We start from the raw sequence: 16,887 nt of genomic DNA, 5'->3' as shown, positions 1-16,887 counted from the left end.
GTGAGCAGCCGCCGCCGAGCAGCTCGCGGGGGCTGCCGGGTCCATTCCGCGCCGAGAAGCTGCGGTTTTTCTTTCGACTCGGCCAGGTCACCTCCAAAATGTGGAGAAATGGATTCATCCTCGCGGCTCCTGCGTGCGTCGGTCCACTCAGGGCGCATGCGCGGAGCCGGCCCGGCGCCTGCTACGCGTGGGGCAGCGGGCTGTCCCGGACGGAGCTTCCTCGGTGTCTCCCAAGGCCGGCGACAGAGCCAGGCGGGGGAAAAGTTTGGGGAGAAGAGCCGAGGGCGGCGGGGAGGCGGCGGGGAGCCGACCCCGGGCCCCGGCGGCCGGATGTCTCACCGGCCTCCCACTCGCTTTCTCGGAGCCGGGGGTGCGCGGGGTGCTGGGCTGCGCGCTCAGGGTCCGGGCCTTCCAGACAGCCCTGCAGGCCGGGACCCCAACCAGAATCAGCGTCCTTGTCACCAGCAACGTTTTCCGTTTGAGAGAAGGAAGACAAAATTCTCTCCCTGCTGTGGAGAAGGGAGGCCGCGCTGGAGCTGTGTCTAGTAGGAAGAATGAACTGGAAAGTGAGTCAGTGGCCAGTTCTTAATAGTTTCCAGAGAGTTCTGGGTACAGTAACCCTCACGCCGTTATTGCCACTGATACCTTGCTTTTTTTTTTTTTTTTTTAGAGGTTTTTGCCATGGGGCGTGTGCGCTGGCCAGACAAAGAGACAGAAAGCAGGAAATCACCTCCCAGGGGGGGGTGGACACGCCGCAATCCCTTCTCCTCCATTCTCCTCTCGGGATCTTGGGCACGCATGCACACGCGCCCAGCGTGAGTTTAAGCCACCCGGTCCGAGATTCGAACCGTGGTCGACTACATGGGAGTCTAGCGACAGAGCCATTACACTAACTGTTGGTTCCCCATACCTTGCGTTTTGAACCAAGAGAGTAAGACTTGAAAGCTGACTTCAGTTTGCCAAATAAAACAGAAGCGACTACTAATATACACGCAAAATTATACTTTTTTTTTTGGAGAGGTTTTTGCTATAGGGTGCGTGTGCTCGCCAGAGAGAGAGAGAGACAGAGACAGAGAGACCGGGAGAAATCACCCTCCAGGAGGGATGACCACGCGGCAATCCCTTCTCCATTCTCCTCTCAGGATCTTGGGCTCAAACGCACACGCGCCCAGCATGAGTTTAAGCCATCGGGTCGGGGGCTGGAACCACAGTCGACTACTTGTGAGTCCAGCGACATAGCCATTACACTAACTGCTGGTCCCCAAAATTATACATATTTTTTAAAAAGTTCATTGTTATTTACATCTCTCTATAAGGTAACTAATCATGATCATTATAAGTAGACCACCTTAAAGAGTGTGGTGAAATCCGTTTCCAGTTGGAGAGGTAAGTACTTGTTGAAAGTTGTAGGAGCCATTACTGTCCTGGACCGAGTCCCTGCCACAGGTCTCAGCAGAATAGAACAAGACAGAAAGCGTCACTTGTGTCAGAATGTCACCTCATAAGACTGAAACTTTAAGGAGTTGGATGGATCCCCAACGTGAACCAGCCTTTCCTGAGCACCTGAGACTTGTCTCCCTGAGTCAGTGCTGTAAGGAAGTAGACTTACACGGCTTGTGGCCTTCTTAAGAATGTGTCCCGAAATAGCTCGAGATGCTACCTGAAGTCATGGGACATTTTGTTTTCTGAGCATCCTTATTGCCCAAATGCATCCCTCCTTTCCCTTCTAGGGGGCTGTCTCCTCCAGGTACCATGAGGTGGTCCTGCTGCCCTTTCCGTAGAATTTAGCAGGTGCTTCTGTGCAGGACCCATGCACCGCCCCCTCCATCTGGGGCTTTTGCATTTAAGATCATCCTGAGATCTGTGACACATGGGTGCACGTTGTCATAGCCCTGTTGGGGTGACAGTCCTGCCCTTGGCCTTCTTAAAACCTTTGCTTGACTTGCTTTGGCTCACCTTCTCTTTGGAGGTTGCACGTGGAAGGGGCATACATAAAGGAATGTTAATGTAAAAGCAGCAGTACCCCCAAATCCACTCCTGGCCAAGCTCTTTTGCTCTTCTGTGAAAGGTTGGGTACATTTTTGTTTTTGTTTTTGAGACAGAGGGGGAGGAGAAAGCATCCCCATGGGGCACAGTCATGCAACAATCTCTTCCCTGTCTCTCCTTTCAGCATTTTGGGCACATGTGCATGCATCTGGTGTGCTTCTTAAGCTACCAGGTCTGGGACTTGAGCACAGCTGGCCATATGGGATAAAGATGCTTTAACCACGGACCTGGCCTTATGATTAATTTTCAAAACCTCCCACCCTACTCATAAAAAAATTAAGAATTTTTTTATTTTTAAAAAATTGCTATAGAGTATGTGCACTCACTAGAGAGAAACAGAGAGAGAGAAAGCAGCTCGATCCAGGACTTGAACTATGGTCTGCCATGTGGGAGTCAGCTCCTTACCCACCATACCACCTGCTGGTCCCTCCAATTTTCAAAAATTGATTCCCTTAGTATGGTCAGTGACATCTTTAGTTAGTGCATAGCATTAACCTCAGTCACTCTGATGTCGGTGTGACTTCAGTGCTTTAGGGAGCATCGGTTTCATGTCCCCTGGATACACACAGCAACAGCCTGACTGTGTGGTCCCCGCAGGCCAGGATTATTCAATACTAGAACGGTTTTGGCTTTGTAGATTAGAGGGTGATTGAAGATTGGATTGAAACAGAGATGAAGATACTCCGTATCTTATAAAGTATGAATCGTAAAAGAAGGCTGAAGCCTAAAAAGAAAAGGTGTATTATTTGAACCGGGGCTCAGGCTGAATTCACCCAGATGAACACTCTGGTATCCCAGGCATGTGCTCGTCACCTTGGCAACAGAGAGAGGAGAAGAGCAGAAGGTACAGGTGGTTTGGCAAGAATGGTTGGGTACACGTTATTGTGCATAGTGTACTAGAGGCTGCCGGAAGAAGGAGTAGGAGTCACATTGTAAAAATCTGGCATCTTTTGTAGGTTACATAGTTTTAAATAGTTATGGGTGTGACCAAGTCTCAGACCCTGCCTTGGTAGGGGAAATCTCAATTATAAATGGACCTCCTATTCCAAGCAACATGGAAGATGCTATGTCGTTCTCTGTCATGAAAGCAGATTCTCGCTTAAGTAACTTCCTCATTATCTTGTTTTGATATTTGAAATGTCTATACAAATTTTAGAATGGCAAAAGTGACTGATTGGGTTATTAAACTTTCTGGTTCTGGTCTTGAAATCCAGAAAACAAACCAAGCCCAAAGACTCATTCCTGGGTCTTTAGTTCTCTAGGATTCTACTGGGTAACAACTGTAGGTAAAAGTGTTACCTGTAGGGCTAAATAAGGCAACTCTGGATGTGTTTTAGATACAACCGATGGAGACTACCTCTGACTTTTTTGCTAGAATATAGTATAAAGTGTGTGGCAGTTTGAAAGCCAGCATCTTCATTTTGAAAGATCTGCAGCTAAACACTTCTCCCGGGGAGTCATGCTGGCATCTCAAAGTGCAGAAGCAATGTGCCATGCCAGGAGACTTCTCATCGTCAGCCTCCATCACGTGCCCGGGGAGGCTTGCTCGAGAACCTGGGTGTCTGGCACGTGTTCTTGCTTCTTGGCAGCTTCCATGCCCTGCAGAACCCCAGCCCCCAGCCCCCAGCTCCAGGTTCTGCAATGCAGTTTAGTGGTATTTGTATTGAAGTGCATCACCTTTTCCCCTTCTACTTCCAAATCTTACAACCAGTTTCCTAACACAGCCTCTTCGCTTTCCTGCCCTCAGTGCTCTCTGGTGCCTTTTGAGTAATCTTCTCCCTGATTTTACCTCCAGAGATCTCAATTTCCTCCTTTCCTTCTCGTGCTGAAGCCTGCGTCTGACACCAGCATGTCTGGCATCTTCGTCTTCTCATCCCACTGTAGTAATTGCTCTTCAACGTACCAACCCCAGATCCTAGATCTTACAGTGGTGGGTCTTCCTGGATGTGGAGCTTGCTTCACATGGGGGTCTTCAGAAAAAAGAATGCATAGATAATTCATATTTTGAAAAACTATGTATGAATTTTAACGTTCTTGGCACCAAAATAAATATGTCCTTTAATTCCATTTTCTTGCATAGTTCTTTGAAGTTCCTTTCATACGCCCAGTGAATCTCAAGGAGGCTGAGTTCCGTTGGATAATAGAACAAAATTGTGCAGATTGCTATTGTAATAAATTTCAGGTTTTGTGTCAATTTGGGCTCTCAACTACTTCATCGTCATCCTTTCAACAGCGACTTCTTGTTCAAGTGCCTGTACTCGCTTCACTGTGAGCAGATAGTCTCGACTTCTACTGAGAAATTTGAATTGATCAAGCCTTAGGTTGCTTCCATGTTGACACCCAGCACTGTCTTTCACCGCCCTGCGTCTGATCATGCCTGAGTTCTAACACCCTTTGTGATTCCCACCTGGGCTGATAGCTGGTTTGCACCGAGCGCTCGGCCTCATGCTTGCTCCCACCCTCCTTGGTGGTCTTTCAGTTCTCCAGTCTTGCATGTTTCTTGTCAGCCTCATAAATTCGCTCTCCCTCTGCTCTGCCTCAAACGCTGCTCCCTGCTGCCTTGGGGGATTCATTCCTGGAGTTTCAGGGAGCACATCCTTGGGAAACCTTCATGGCTTGTGCAGTGGATTGTCTGGGTGTTCAGGGCTTCTCTAGTCACCTGCCCTTGCTGCGGGAGGTTCATAGCATCCCTGCTGCAGTGGTCACGTTTCCTGGGACCCTCTGAGCAAACCTAATGGCCGAGGAAAGACCCCGCCTGACATCCACAGGCTGGGTTGTCTTGTCCACCTGACCAGTGATGGACATTTTGGTCCTGGAGGTCCTGTGATGAGTGTTTCCATGGCATGTGGCTGTCGTCACATGCGGGCCATCTGAGAGTGCCCATGGTCCTAGCAAGGCTCGGAATTCCCTCTATTGGTGAGGAGCCAAAATATGACACCCCAGAAATACTTCTTTGGCATATTTTGAAATGACTATTCAGAGGGGCTGCAGACACAAGAATTAACTTTTGTTTTTCTTTTAAAGCTAATGTTAGGGCCAGCAGGTGGCATGGGTTAAGATACTGGTCTCTCAGGACAAGCAGATGGCGTAATGGTTGCATTGCTGGACTCTCATGTAGTCAACCATGGTTCAAGTCTCGGACCCAGTGACTTAAAACTCACACTGGACACATGTGTGCCCCACATCCCAAGAGGAGAATGGAGAAGGGATTGTGGTGTAGCCACCCCCACTGGGGGGTGATTTCTTGTCTCTCTGGCGAGCACACTTGCCTTATACCAAAAATCTCTCATAAAAAAAATGTTACTGGACTCCCTCATGGCCTACTGTAGTTCCAATCTCAGACCTGATGGTTTAAAAATCACGCTGGACACGTGTGCATGCGTGCCCAAAATCCCAGGAGGAAATGGGAGGGGAAGGGATTGTGGCATGGCCATCCCCCTGGGGAGAGTGATTTCTCACTTTCCCTCTGTGTCTCGCTCTGGTGAATGCACACACCCTATGGCCAAACAATGAAACAAAACACCTTAATTTAGAAAGCTAATCTTTTGTATAAGAAATGTACACTTATCTGTATCAGTAGAAAAGCAGCAGGTGCAAGCAGGCATGCCCATGTACCCTGTACCTCCGTAAGAGCAGGAAGGAGGCGAGAGGTAGGGAGCCTGCTCGGGGAGGACTGCATTTCCTGCCCTCCTGATTTCTTAGCTCAGCTCCAGAGCTCCTCTGTCCTGCCAGGCACAAAACCTTAAGTCATTTGGCCTTCTCTCGGGTTGTATTTTACATGGCTCCCGTGTGCACGTGTGTGTGCTAAAATGCATCTGTGTGCCTTTTCTCTTATTAATATACTCACTGTCAGAGATTTTCAGCAGAGCCTCAGGGCAAGGGGATCCCTTCACCCTACATATTTTAATCCTGTAAGGCAAGTAACTTTGAAATAATTATTTCACTTTTCATTACCCTTTTCTGCTTTCTTCAGCCCTCCCCTGCTTTTTTTTAAAGAGAGATTTTTGCTACGGGGCATGTGCACTTGCCGGAGAGACAGGCAGAAAGTGCCCATGGTCCTAGCAAGGCTCGGAATTCCCTCTATTGGTGAGGAGCCAAAATATGACACCCCAGAAATACTTCTTTGGCATATTTTGAAATGACTATTCAGAGGGGCTGCAGACACAAGAATTAACTTTTGTTTTTCTTTTAAAGCTAATGTTAGGGCCAGCAGGTGGCATGGGTTAAGATACTGGTCTCTCAGGACAAGCAGATGGCGTAATGGTTGCATTGCTGGACTCTCATGTAGTCAACCATGGTTCAAGTCTCGGACCCAGTGACTTAAAACTCACACTGGACACATGTGTGCCCCACATCCCAAGAGGAGAATGGAGAAGGGATTGTGGTGTAGCCACCCCCACTGGGGGGTGATTTCTTGTCTCTCTGGCGAGCACACTTGCCTTATACCAAAAATCTCTCATAAAAAAAATGTTACTGGACTCCCTCATGGCCTACTGTAGTTCCAATCTCAGACCTGATGGTTTAAAAATCACGCTGGACACGTGTGCATGCGTGCCCAAAATCCCAGGAGGAAATGGGAGGGGAAGGGATTGTGGCATGGCCATCCCCCTGGGGAGAGTGATTTCTCACTTTCCCTCTGTGTCTCGCTCTGGTGAATGCACACACCCTATGGCCAAACAATGAAACAAAACACCTTAATTTAGAAAGCTAATCTTTTGTATAAGAAATGTACACTTATCTGTATCAGTAGAAAAGCAGCAGGTGCAAGCAGGCATGCCCATGTACCCTGTACCTCCGTAAGAGCAGGAAGGAGGCGAGAGGTAGGGAGCCTGCTCGGGGAGGACTGCATTTCCTGCCCTCCTGATTTCTTAGCTCAGCTCCAGAGCTCCTCTGTCCTGCCAGGCACAAAACCTTAAGTCATTTGGCCTTCTCTCGGGTTGTATTTTACATGGCTCCCGTGTGCACGTGTGTGTGCTAAAATGCATCTGTGTGCCTTTTCTCTTATTAATATACTCACTGTCAGAGATTTTCAGCAGAGCCTCAGGGCAAGGGGATCCCTTCACCCTACATATTTTAATCCTGTAAGGCAAGTAACTTTGAAATAATTATTTCACTTTTCATTACCCTTTTCTGCTTTCTTCAGCCCTCCCCTGCTTTTTTTTAAAGAGAGATTTTTGCTACGGGGCATGTGCACTTGCCGGAGAGACAGGCAGAAAGTGAGAAATCACCCCCCAGGGGGCTTGGCCAAGCCTCAGTCTCTTCTCCATTCTCCTCTCAAGATCTTGGGCACGCACACACGCCCAGCGTGAGTTTTAAATCACCGGGTCCCAAACCGTGGTTGACTGTGGGAGTCCAGCAGTGTAACCATTATGCCATCTACTGGGATGTTTATTCTATTTTGTGGGATAAAATGCTGCCTAATTCTAGAATTACGAGTAAAGGCAGGTAGATTTTTAAATTAAATTCAGCATCACTTTGTTTCTCAGCAGTTCTGGTGACCACGAAGGGACCTGAAGAAGACTTCCATGACCCCGAGAAACCCTCAAGGCATTCGCATTGCAGGCACCACTGACGGGGCTCACCTGTAACCAGACATGTGTGAAGAACAGCCTGGCCACTTGTCACACAGCCAGCTGGTTTTGGGGACAAGGAGACTGCTCAGAGGGAGGCTTTATTATGAAGATATCAACGGGGAGCGACGTAGAGGTTGAGACTCTCAGCACCGACTGCAGGACTTGGGGGGACGCAGGTCCGATGTGAGGGTCTGGGGCAGGCGAGGTACTTTACCCAAGACCATGAGCGCACCCTCTTACTGTGGGCCTTCCGGGACCGTCTCCCAGCCATCTTCGATGGCTGGAGCGCTTGTCCCATGCTGGCAGTCTTAAGAAGGGCCCGGAGCAAGAAGTTACGGTCAGCGCTGTTCTGGGCGAAGGACTCAGGCAAAGAGCCCTTAGGGCACCAGAGTCTCCTCACCCTTCAGTGCTGCTCGGGACTGTGTCCTGTGAAAGTTGCACCATCGAGGCCATCATGGTGGTCACAGATGTCACCGGAGTGTGCAGAGAGTATCGGTTATTCAGGGAGGAGAGAGCGTGAGCTCGTCTTAGCCTGCACAACCAATTACTAGGATTCTAGGGCCTGTTTCTTTTTTTTATCTGGTAAATACTGTATGTAAGGCCAAAGACGGGTTATTTTTCACTTCGCAGGGGTGTCTTCCTCACGGAGCACCAGAGGTCACAAGGTCTGAGTTCTACCCTCTTCGCATTGAGCCCCAGCCTGTTTTGGCGTCCTAATCTCGGTGAGTGTGCTGTGAGGAGCACGTGACCTCTTTGGGGTTTGTGGTGACCCGTGGGTCACTAGGGCAGCCACCGTTTTTTTAAGGCAGGCTTGTGGCAGATGCAGTAAGGGACAGTTCCTGCTAGGTGGCGACTCCGTCCTTGGGAATCCCCAGTGGTTCTGTTCCTTGTTTCTCGCATGATAAAGTAGGAGGAAATCACTGGCCAAGTTGGTCAGAGGACTCTGAGAGCCAAGCCAGAGTTTGACTGCTGGGCACGAGCAGGACACCTAAAGGCTGCTTGAAGACTTCTCTTCTAAAAATAAGACTCCCGAGAGAAGATAGCCTGGGTCATGGGATATGTTAGTTTGACACCAGGCCATGTGCTAGCCCCGAGAAAATTCCCACGCAGTGAAAAGCGTGGGGCTGACCCCATGGCACAGTGGTAAAGTGCTGCTAAAAAAGAGCAGTTCCGCACGACAGCCACGGTTGAAGGATCTGACCTGATCAGCCTGAAACAGGCCAGGCGCAGGCGTGAATGCCCGAGATCCGACAGACTGGGGAGCTGGAGGAAGGGAGTCCCGCGTGACCAGACCCTGTGCAGGGTGCTCCTCTCTCAGGTGCACAAGCACTTTACCACGCAGTAAAGGAAAGAGTACAAACTACAGAAGCCTCGCGAAAACATTGCACAGCCCAACCCCACGGCATTTCCCTCTCCAGCCTTTATCTCAGCTCCGACAGCCCCAAGATCCAAGGTAAAAATAGGATCCTTGATTTCTGAAGGACCAAGACCATCTTCCGGCTACACCTGCCTTTGACTTGTGTAAGTATACGCAAGCCCCAGAAGCTGCACATACTCACAACAATGGCAAAATCTTACTAAAGCTAATTTAGAATTATAGTAGCCTCTATGAAGAACGTTGCAGATCGACAAGAGTGTTTATCTAAGAAGTGCGTCCGAGGGCCCACCCACAGCCCCGTGGTTAAGGGAGCTGGATTCCATATGGCCCACTGTAGTGTGAGTTCCAGTCACAGTAGCTTGAAAGAAACCCAGGTGCATGTGCACGTGTGCCAGGGTCCCAGCAGGGTGGGAAATGGATGAGAAGGGACTGTGGTATAACCATGGCCCACCTGGGGTGCTTCCGCCTGCAACCCCCGTCTCTATCTGTCTCTCTCTGGTGAGTGCACATACCCCCGACAGTTAAAAAAAGAAGAAGAAAAGAAAAAGAAAAAGAAAAAGAAAAAGAAAAGAAAAGAAAAGAAAAGAAAGGAGGGAAGAAAGAAAAGTGCAGTTGAAAATAAGTGTTCCTGAATGGGACCACCCCAAGGATGCTTATTTTAATTGATACACAGAAGCTTCTAAAAATATTTAAACAAACAAACAAACAGAACTGCCTCTGGGGTCAGACAGGGCAGAGCAGTGAAATGCAAGGTGCCCTGAGGCAGTCCCCTTTGCCCCACAGACCTCCCTGGGTGCGCTGGGAACGTGTGAGCCCACAGTTACAGACTGCTAGGAGTAGACTGAGGTATCAGGGTTATTTTGGGGTGCTTTTTCTTTGTTTCTCTCTCATCCATGGAATAAATAAGCTTTAAAAATATTTAAAAAATTTTAAAACCTTTCCTTTTTAAAAGAGGTTTCTTGCAAAAGGGCAAATGGGAAACTTAAGCATCTAATTGGTAAGAAAAGTTGAATTTACTAACCTGCTTTTCTTTTCAAAGATGAAAAGAAAACTAGATGAAGTATAAAAGTAAAACCTCCAGGTCAGCCAAGTTTGTATCTTTAGCCACCTTTATGCTCTGATGAAGTTCTTGAGCCCAGAAATGTCCCTGCTAAGGCCAGGCACAGAAGATGCTTCCTCTGCCCTATTGGTTAATGGCCTCCTCCCCAAATTTAGTAATCTAGTCCAGAAACAGGAGCTAAGTTGAAAAGCTGCCTATCTAACTAAAGTGATTTCCAAAATACACATTCCTTGCATTCAGCTGGTTATTTTGAAACACTTTTTAAACCTTTACATCTCTAAAGGAAAATCATGGAAGTTCTTACAGTGCAGGAAAGCATGAAATCTGCATAGGAAAGCTCCCTTCACTGACCCCTCACTCACTCTACTCACCCTCCTTTGTCTTGGCCGATGATGGTGTTTAGACCTGAAGTCTCAACTCTGCCATTGAGACATACCTTTTCTACCTTTTTTTACTAAGGACCATCTCTTTGAAAACATTTAGGATAGAACATTTTTAGATGGTTACTAAAAATGATATGAATAGGTCCAGCAGGTGGCATGGAGGTTAAGGTGCTGGATCCCATGTGACCAACTGTATGACTCAAGTCCTGGACCTGGTGACTTGGAAAATCATGCCAGGCATGTGTGGGTGTGTGCCGAGAATCCCGAGGGAAATGGAATAGGAGGGATTGCAATGTGGCCATTCTCCCTGAAGGGTGATGTGATTTCTTTCTCCCTCTCTCTGTCTCTCTGGCAAGCACACGTACCATATAGCAAAATAAAAATAAAAAGTAAAAGAGGATGAATAAAACATACAGTGATAAGGTTAAAACAAAGGTTTAATCTATTTAAGATTGAAAGGACCAAAGAGACCCTCTTTGAGTCCCCCCAACATTACAAGGCCCCATGTGGAGGAATATAATATAGTTAGCAATTTGTTGTATACCTAAAAGTACCCCCAAAAGAGGATTCTGCATGTTTCCAACACAATAATAACAAATGTTGAAGACTTAATCACTGCACATCATACCTTTGTACTGAAAAATCACATTATACCACACAAATGTGTACGATTATTATGTGTTAATTGAAAATGAAAAAATATATAAAGAAAAAGATAAACAATCCAGTAGATCACATGGGCATGAAATTTGAAAAGGCATATTCATAAAGGACTGTGTCTCAGTGGCCAATGAATCCATGAGGAACAAGGAAAATGCAAATTAAAGCCTCAACAGTTCGGCCCGCCCCACAGCCTGATGGTTAAGGAAGCTGAACCTCACCTGACTGGTTGTGCTTCTCACTTCAAACTTGTGAGATCCTTTCTTTGGCTAATTTCAGAAAAGTGGAGTTATTTAAATAAAGTGCATGCATTTTTAAAGCTTTCTTGAAAGTTTTTAAAAAAGATTTCATGTTGCCAAATTATTTTCCAAACAAGCTGTGATGGGATCGCCATCAAACGTAGGAGAACCCCAATTCTGTCCGCCCTCAACACTGGGTCTCGTCGTTTCATTAAACTTGTCCAGTTTGATCAATTGCATTCTTTCTTCTGCTTGAATCTGCATTTCTTTGATAATTAACCATGTTGAACATTTAAAACTATGTTCATCAGCCATTGTAGGCCTTCTGTAAAATAAATTGGGAGGTGCAATTGTTCTTACTGTTTTTAAAAAATATTTTTATAGACTAAGATGATTATTTTTTAAAATTAGTTTTTAAATTTTAGTTATTTATTTATTATTGTTTAAATCTGACCAGAGAGAGACAGAGAGAGAGAAGGGGAATGTGAGAAAGCAAGCTGCCAGGTCTGGGACTCGAACCACTTTCAACCTTGTGGGAATCCAGCACCTGAACCACCACACCACCTGCTGGCCCTAAAATAAGATTATTACTATTTTGCTGTCATATATGTGCTTTTCCCATTGAGCCTTTTAATCTTGCTGATACTGTTTTTAAAAGTAATATTTTTGTTGTAAAGTAGAACATGGCTGTAGAAGATCGCATGAAAATATAGCTTAGTGAATCATTCTAGGACAGATGTCCTTGTAACCTCTTCTCAGGCGACACGTTGAGCTTTTATCTCCCAGAAGCTCCTTCAGACGCTGCCCCGATCCTCCTCACTCGCCCTGCTAGTCACCACTGTGCTCACTCTCTTCAGTGTCTTCTTCATGTGTCTTCACAGTTTTATCACTCAAATGTGCCTCATAGGCTATGCGGTTGAATGTTGCTGTATTCTTTATTTATTATTTTTAAATTCAGATTTAATTCACATGTAAAATTCACCCTTTAGAAATGTACAGTATAGGGGCCAGCAGGTGGCGTAGTGGTTAAGGTCTGGACTCCCACATGACTGACTAAGGTTCAAGTCCTGGACCCAGCAGCTTAAAACTCACGTCAGGCCCGAGTATGTGCTTATCCAAAATCCTGAGAAGAGAAGGGATTGTGGTGTGGCTATCCGCCTGGAGGGTGATTTCTCACTTTCTCTCTGTCTCTCTCTATCTCCCTGGTGAGGAGAGGGTGTTATCTCACCCACAGCAAAAAGTTCTCTTTAAAAAGTAATATGTGTGTGTGTGTGTGTGTGTGTGTGTGTGCACGCGCGCACATGTCCATAAAATTCAGTGTTCTTCATTACATTCCCGCAGTTTTGCAGCCACGGTTGGTGTCTAACTCTAGGACATTTTCCTCACCCATCAGAGAAATGCTGTCCCCATTGGCAGTCACTCCCCATCACTCCTGCCCTGACAGACACCTGTCTCCTTCCTGTCCCTCTGGAGTCGCCTTTTCTGGACATCTCCTGTAAGTAGATCCTACAATATGCGGCTTTTCGTGTCTGCATTCTTTTACTTCACATAGTGTTTTCAAGGTGCATCGACGTTGTACTAAGTGTTAGCATCTTCTTCCTTTTTATAGTCGAATACTATTCTGCTGTATGCGTCTAGCACAGTTTGCTTATCCGCTCCTCGACTCTGGGACATTTGTGTGGTTTCCAGGTTTTGGCTAGCATGAGTAATGCTGCTATAGACATGTGTGTACCAGTTTTTGTGTGACCACACGTTTTTAATTCTCTTGGGCATGTATTTGGGAGTAGAATGGCTGGGTCATATGGTAACTCTATGGTTAAATTTTTGAGGAAGTGCCAGACTGTTTTCTACAACAGCTGCCCCGTTCTGTATTCCCATCAGCCACGAGCCAGGGTTCCAGTTTCCTTGCCAACCCTTGTTACATTAATATGTCTTTTAAGACTCTTATTCTGTAGGCTGCCTGCCCCCACCCCACTCTATCCCTTTCTTTTCCTAATAATTTACCTATTAAAAAAAAAAAAAGCAGGCTTTCTGCTCTCTAGTTTCTCACAGTTTGGATGAGTTTCACTCATGGTGAAATTTAAAATGTCTCATTTCTGCAAATTGGCAGCTGTGTCCAGACTGGATCAGACTGGGTTTGATGTGTTCGGCGAGGGCTGCGGATGGTAGGGTGGTTCGTTCATGACGAGGCACGTGATGTCTGAGTGTCTGCAGTGTTAGCAGCTGTTGATGCTTTAATGCTTTGACCCATTAAACATATGGTGATGTTCAAATCTGACCACTGCTCTTCCCTTTGCTGGCTAGAACGTTTCTATGAGTGTAGTTTTGTTTACCCGAGCCATACAGTTCATAGAGGATACAGTTCATACGGGAGAGGAAAAGTAAATCCTTGATCCAGTGCTTTATTAACCAGTTTTCCGGGATAATTAACTGGTTTCCTATCAATCTCTGAAAGAGACTAATTCAGCTTTTAAAAACATCATCATGATGAACTCTTGGATCTAAATTCATTTGATGGGTTTCAAGCCTTTGCAGTTATTAACCTTACTGAGAGTCTGTTGATTCTTACAGATCCTCTTCGAGTTGGCTATGCATAGTTATTTTTACCATGACCCTAGCAGTCTTTGACACCTTCCCTTTTTTTCAGTTTGTGCTATATATAAGAAGTGTGTGCTCACTGGAGAGAAGTGAGGTGGAGGGAGTGACGGAGAATGGCCACACCACAATCTCCTCTCCTCCATTTCTCCTCTTGAGATTCTGGGCATGCACGTGCATGCACCCAGCATGTTTTTTAAACTGCTGGGTTCAGGACGTGAACTGTACTGTTGGCCATCTAGGATCCAGCAGCCTTAACCACCATGCTGCCAGCTAGCCCAACAGCTTCCTTTTTTCATGGCATTACAAGATGCTCCAAGGTCTTCTGTATCTTCCTTTATAGACCTGTTAGCCCGTCCTCCAAGAAACCACTTACTTACTTTTGTATTTTTGTGGGACCTCACTCCTGGTTTTAGTGTCTGCCATCAGGGCAAGCCGCTGGCCATGCAGGGACTCTCTGGGGCTGTTTCGGGAGTGCTCTGCTCAGAGCCGTCCTTGCCTTTCCTTCCCTCTGCCTCCTCCTGCAGGGGTGTTCTGCCAGGCAGGTGTTGTAGCTTGCATTTTAGGGTTTCTGGGAACACCCTGTTGCCCACATTTGCCGTTAATGTTGGCCAGGACTTTGACTTTGTAATCTAGTTTCCCTGTTACTGTGTGGTGATTCAAGAAGTACTAAAAATGATGACTTCTGTGCCACTACCATTTCCCCAGAATGTTTGGGGATACATATGTATTTTTAACTTGGAGAAGTCTTACATTTTAATGGGGTCACATTTATCAGTCTTTAATGTGAGCGTATTTTGCTTCTACTTTCATGTTTAGATAAATTAGAAAGGCCTCCTCCATTCTTCACTCAGACAGGTCGTCTCTCTTGTATTTTTAAGGAGTTTATTGCAATTTTGGGGGGTTAAAAATTGTAAAGCATCTGTAATTTATTTCGGTTCGGTAAAATTTAGGGGTCTGCCTTTATTTTTCTAAGTAGCCATTTTCCCATTTAGTTATCGTGGAGCTGATCTAGAAGACTTTGTCTCTGGTCTTTGAGCCCTCTCGTCATTCCCACCAGCCTGCGAGTTTCTGTGATCACAACACACTATTTTAGTGACTACACTTTATATGTATCCACATCTGGTAAGTGCAGGAATCTTCCTTTTATTGGAAAGAATAATCTTCTTCAACATTTTCTTAAATACTCCTTCCCATGTATTATTTAAGAGGACTAATAGAACAATTTCATCAATCTCACGGGTGTTTTGACTGAAATGCCAAATAATCTGGAGAGAAATGATATTTTCACAACATGGGAATTTTTCCATTTAGGAAGAGTATATGAGAGGATTTCACAAAGTTCATGCAAAAGTAAAACCTATGTATAAGTTTATTTTGGTGAAAAAAAATTCCAAATTCATGCCATTTTTTTAAACAATACATGTTCACATATTACATTGCATATTACAGAGATGTATCTTTGCAATCTTTTTTTTTTTAAGTTTTTTTTACCTGCACTCACCAAAGAGGAGAGAGACCTAGATAGTGAGAGGAAAAGTGAGAAATCACCCCCCGGGAGAATGACCGTGCCACAATTCCTTTTCCTCCACCCTACTCCTGGGATTTTGGGCTCACATGCACACACGCCAGGTCTGGGACTTGAACCATGGTTGGCCATGTGGGGGTCCAGTGGTTTAACTGCTATGCCACCTGCTGGCCCTATCTTCTTTTTGTAGACCCATTGTACTTTTTTATTTAGTCTTGTCATCTAGAGGAAGATCTTTTGGTCTTGAGAAATGTTCTTTCAATTTCTTCCTGTAAGTCATCCAAATCTCTTCCTGATTAGAAAAGAACGATTGGTAATTTCCTTCTTCTAAGAGGAAGGATAATTCCAGAGGACGGGCTGCTGACTCCCCCAGGAGTCAAATGTTGCATCGCTCCCAGTTAGAAACCTGCAGAGGCAGAAGTGAACCAGGCTGTGGCCGTCGTGAGCATGCCCGTTGTCGCTCTCTGACCATGGAGAGCTGATTATGCAGGGCCCCTGAGCAAACCCAGTGCTGCATTTGCACGAGGCCACATGCACAGCTAAGTGGGGCCTGGCTGCTAAGGCAGACCTGTTCCTGGGAGACAGAAGCTGGCCTACTCAGGAAATAAAATAATGCTGCTTCTTTTATCTATTAGTTGTTGGAATCTCAACGTATATCTCTTTTGACTGCCACCGTTATCGCTGACATATTCCTAGCTGGCTTACTGACCCACGGAAAGAAAAATTGTTCCTTGGTGCTGTACGATGTGAGAGTAGGCGATAAGGGCAATAAAACAAGGTCCTTAGTCTTTTTTATACTCTTGAAGTCAGATAAAAAATGTGTTAACATTTTGGGGCCAGCAGCGACTTAGAGGTTAAGGCAGCTGGATCCCATGCAGCTGACTGCACAGTTCGAACTCCTGGCGAGTCCGTGATGGCATGAAAAACAGGCTGGGTGCGTATGCATGAATGGCCCAAATCCTGAGAGTGAAATGGAGGAGAAAGGACTGCAGCATCGCCACCGAAAGATGATTTCTCTCTTTTCCGTTCTCTCTCTCTCTCTTGAGAATACATGTGCCCTGTAACAAACTATAAACAAACAAAACAAAAAATTGCTAGCATTTCCAATGTATAAAAATAAAATGCAATTCATTTGAAACTAGTCAGCTGTCTAACCCAGCTAAGGGCAAGCGATGTCTACCTACCTTCCCATTTTGCAGACACTAGTGGATACATGCGGTTGACTGTAGCCGGCCTGGCTTAGAAAGCTCCGGACATGTAAATGCTTCGTAATGTTTTGCACACAGTTGCTCCGAATCTTCGTTGTCTTGGTTGGGTCATATGTGGTAGAATCAACTGCATATTTTACACATGACCATTGAAAACAGACTCTGTGAAGGATTTATTCCATGAAGTCATACTCTTTCCTCTTTGGAGCTTTGGCCA

At 46.0% G+C, this 16,887-nt stretch overlaps 1 long non-coding RNA gene across 3 annotated transcripts; it reads left to right on the top strand.

Annotated features, from left to right (window-relative positions):
* Positions 1-67: 67 nt before the first annotated feature.
* LOC114009234 (uncharacterized) lies at positions 68-15,012 on the top strand. 3 transcript variants are annotated; one of them, XR_003550682.1, is made up of 5 exons: positions 68-566; positions 7,533-7,795; positions 8,250-9,140; positions 12,733-12,834; positions 14,930-15,012. It is a non-coding gene; the product is annotated as an uncharacterized LOC114009234 (long non-coding RNA). The 3 variants fall into 3 exon arrangements; XR_003550680.1 differs by having other exon boundaries at positions 7,533-9,140; XR_003550681.1 differs by having other exon boundaries at positions 7,533-9,140; positions 12,681-12,834.
* The last annotated feature ends 1,875 nt before the right edge of the window (positions 15,013-16,887 follow it).

The sequence above is a fragment of the Tupaia chinensis genome, unplaced genomic scaffold (genome assembly GCF_000334495.1).
Source record: "Tupaia chinensis unplaced genomic scaffold, TupChi_1.0 Scaffold000494_1, whole genome shotgun sequence".
In the NCBI taxonomy this organism is placed as follows: domain Eukaryota; kingdom Metazoa; phylum Chordata; class Mammalia; order Scandentia; family Tupaiidae; genus Tupaia; species Tupaia belangeri.
The sequence above is the reverse complement of the archived record's forward strand: the minus strand, read 5'-3'. Positions and strand labels throughout refer to the sequence as shown.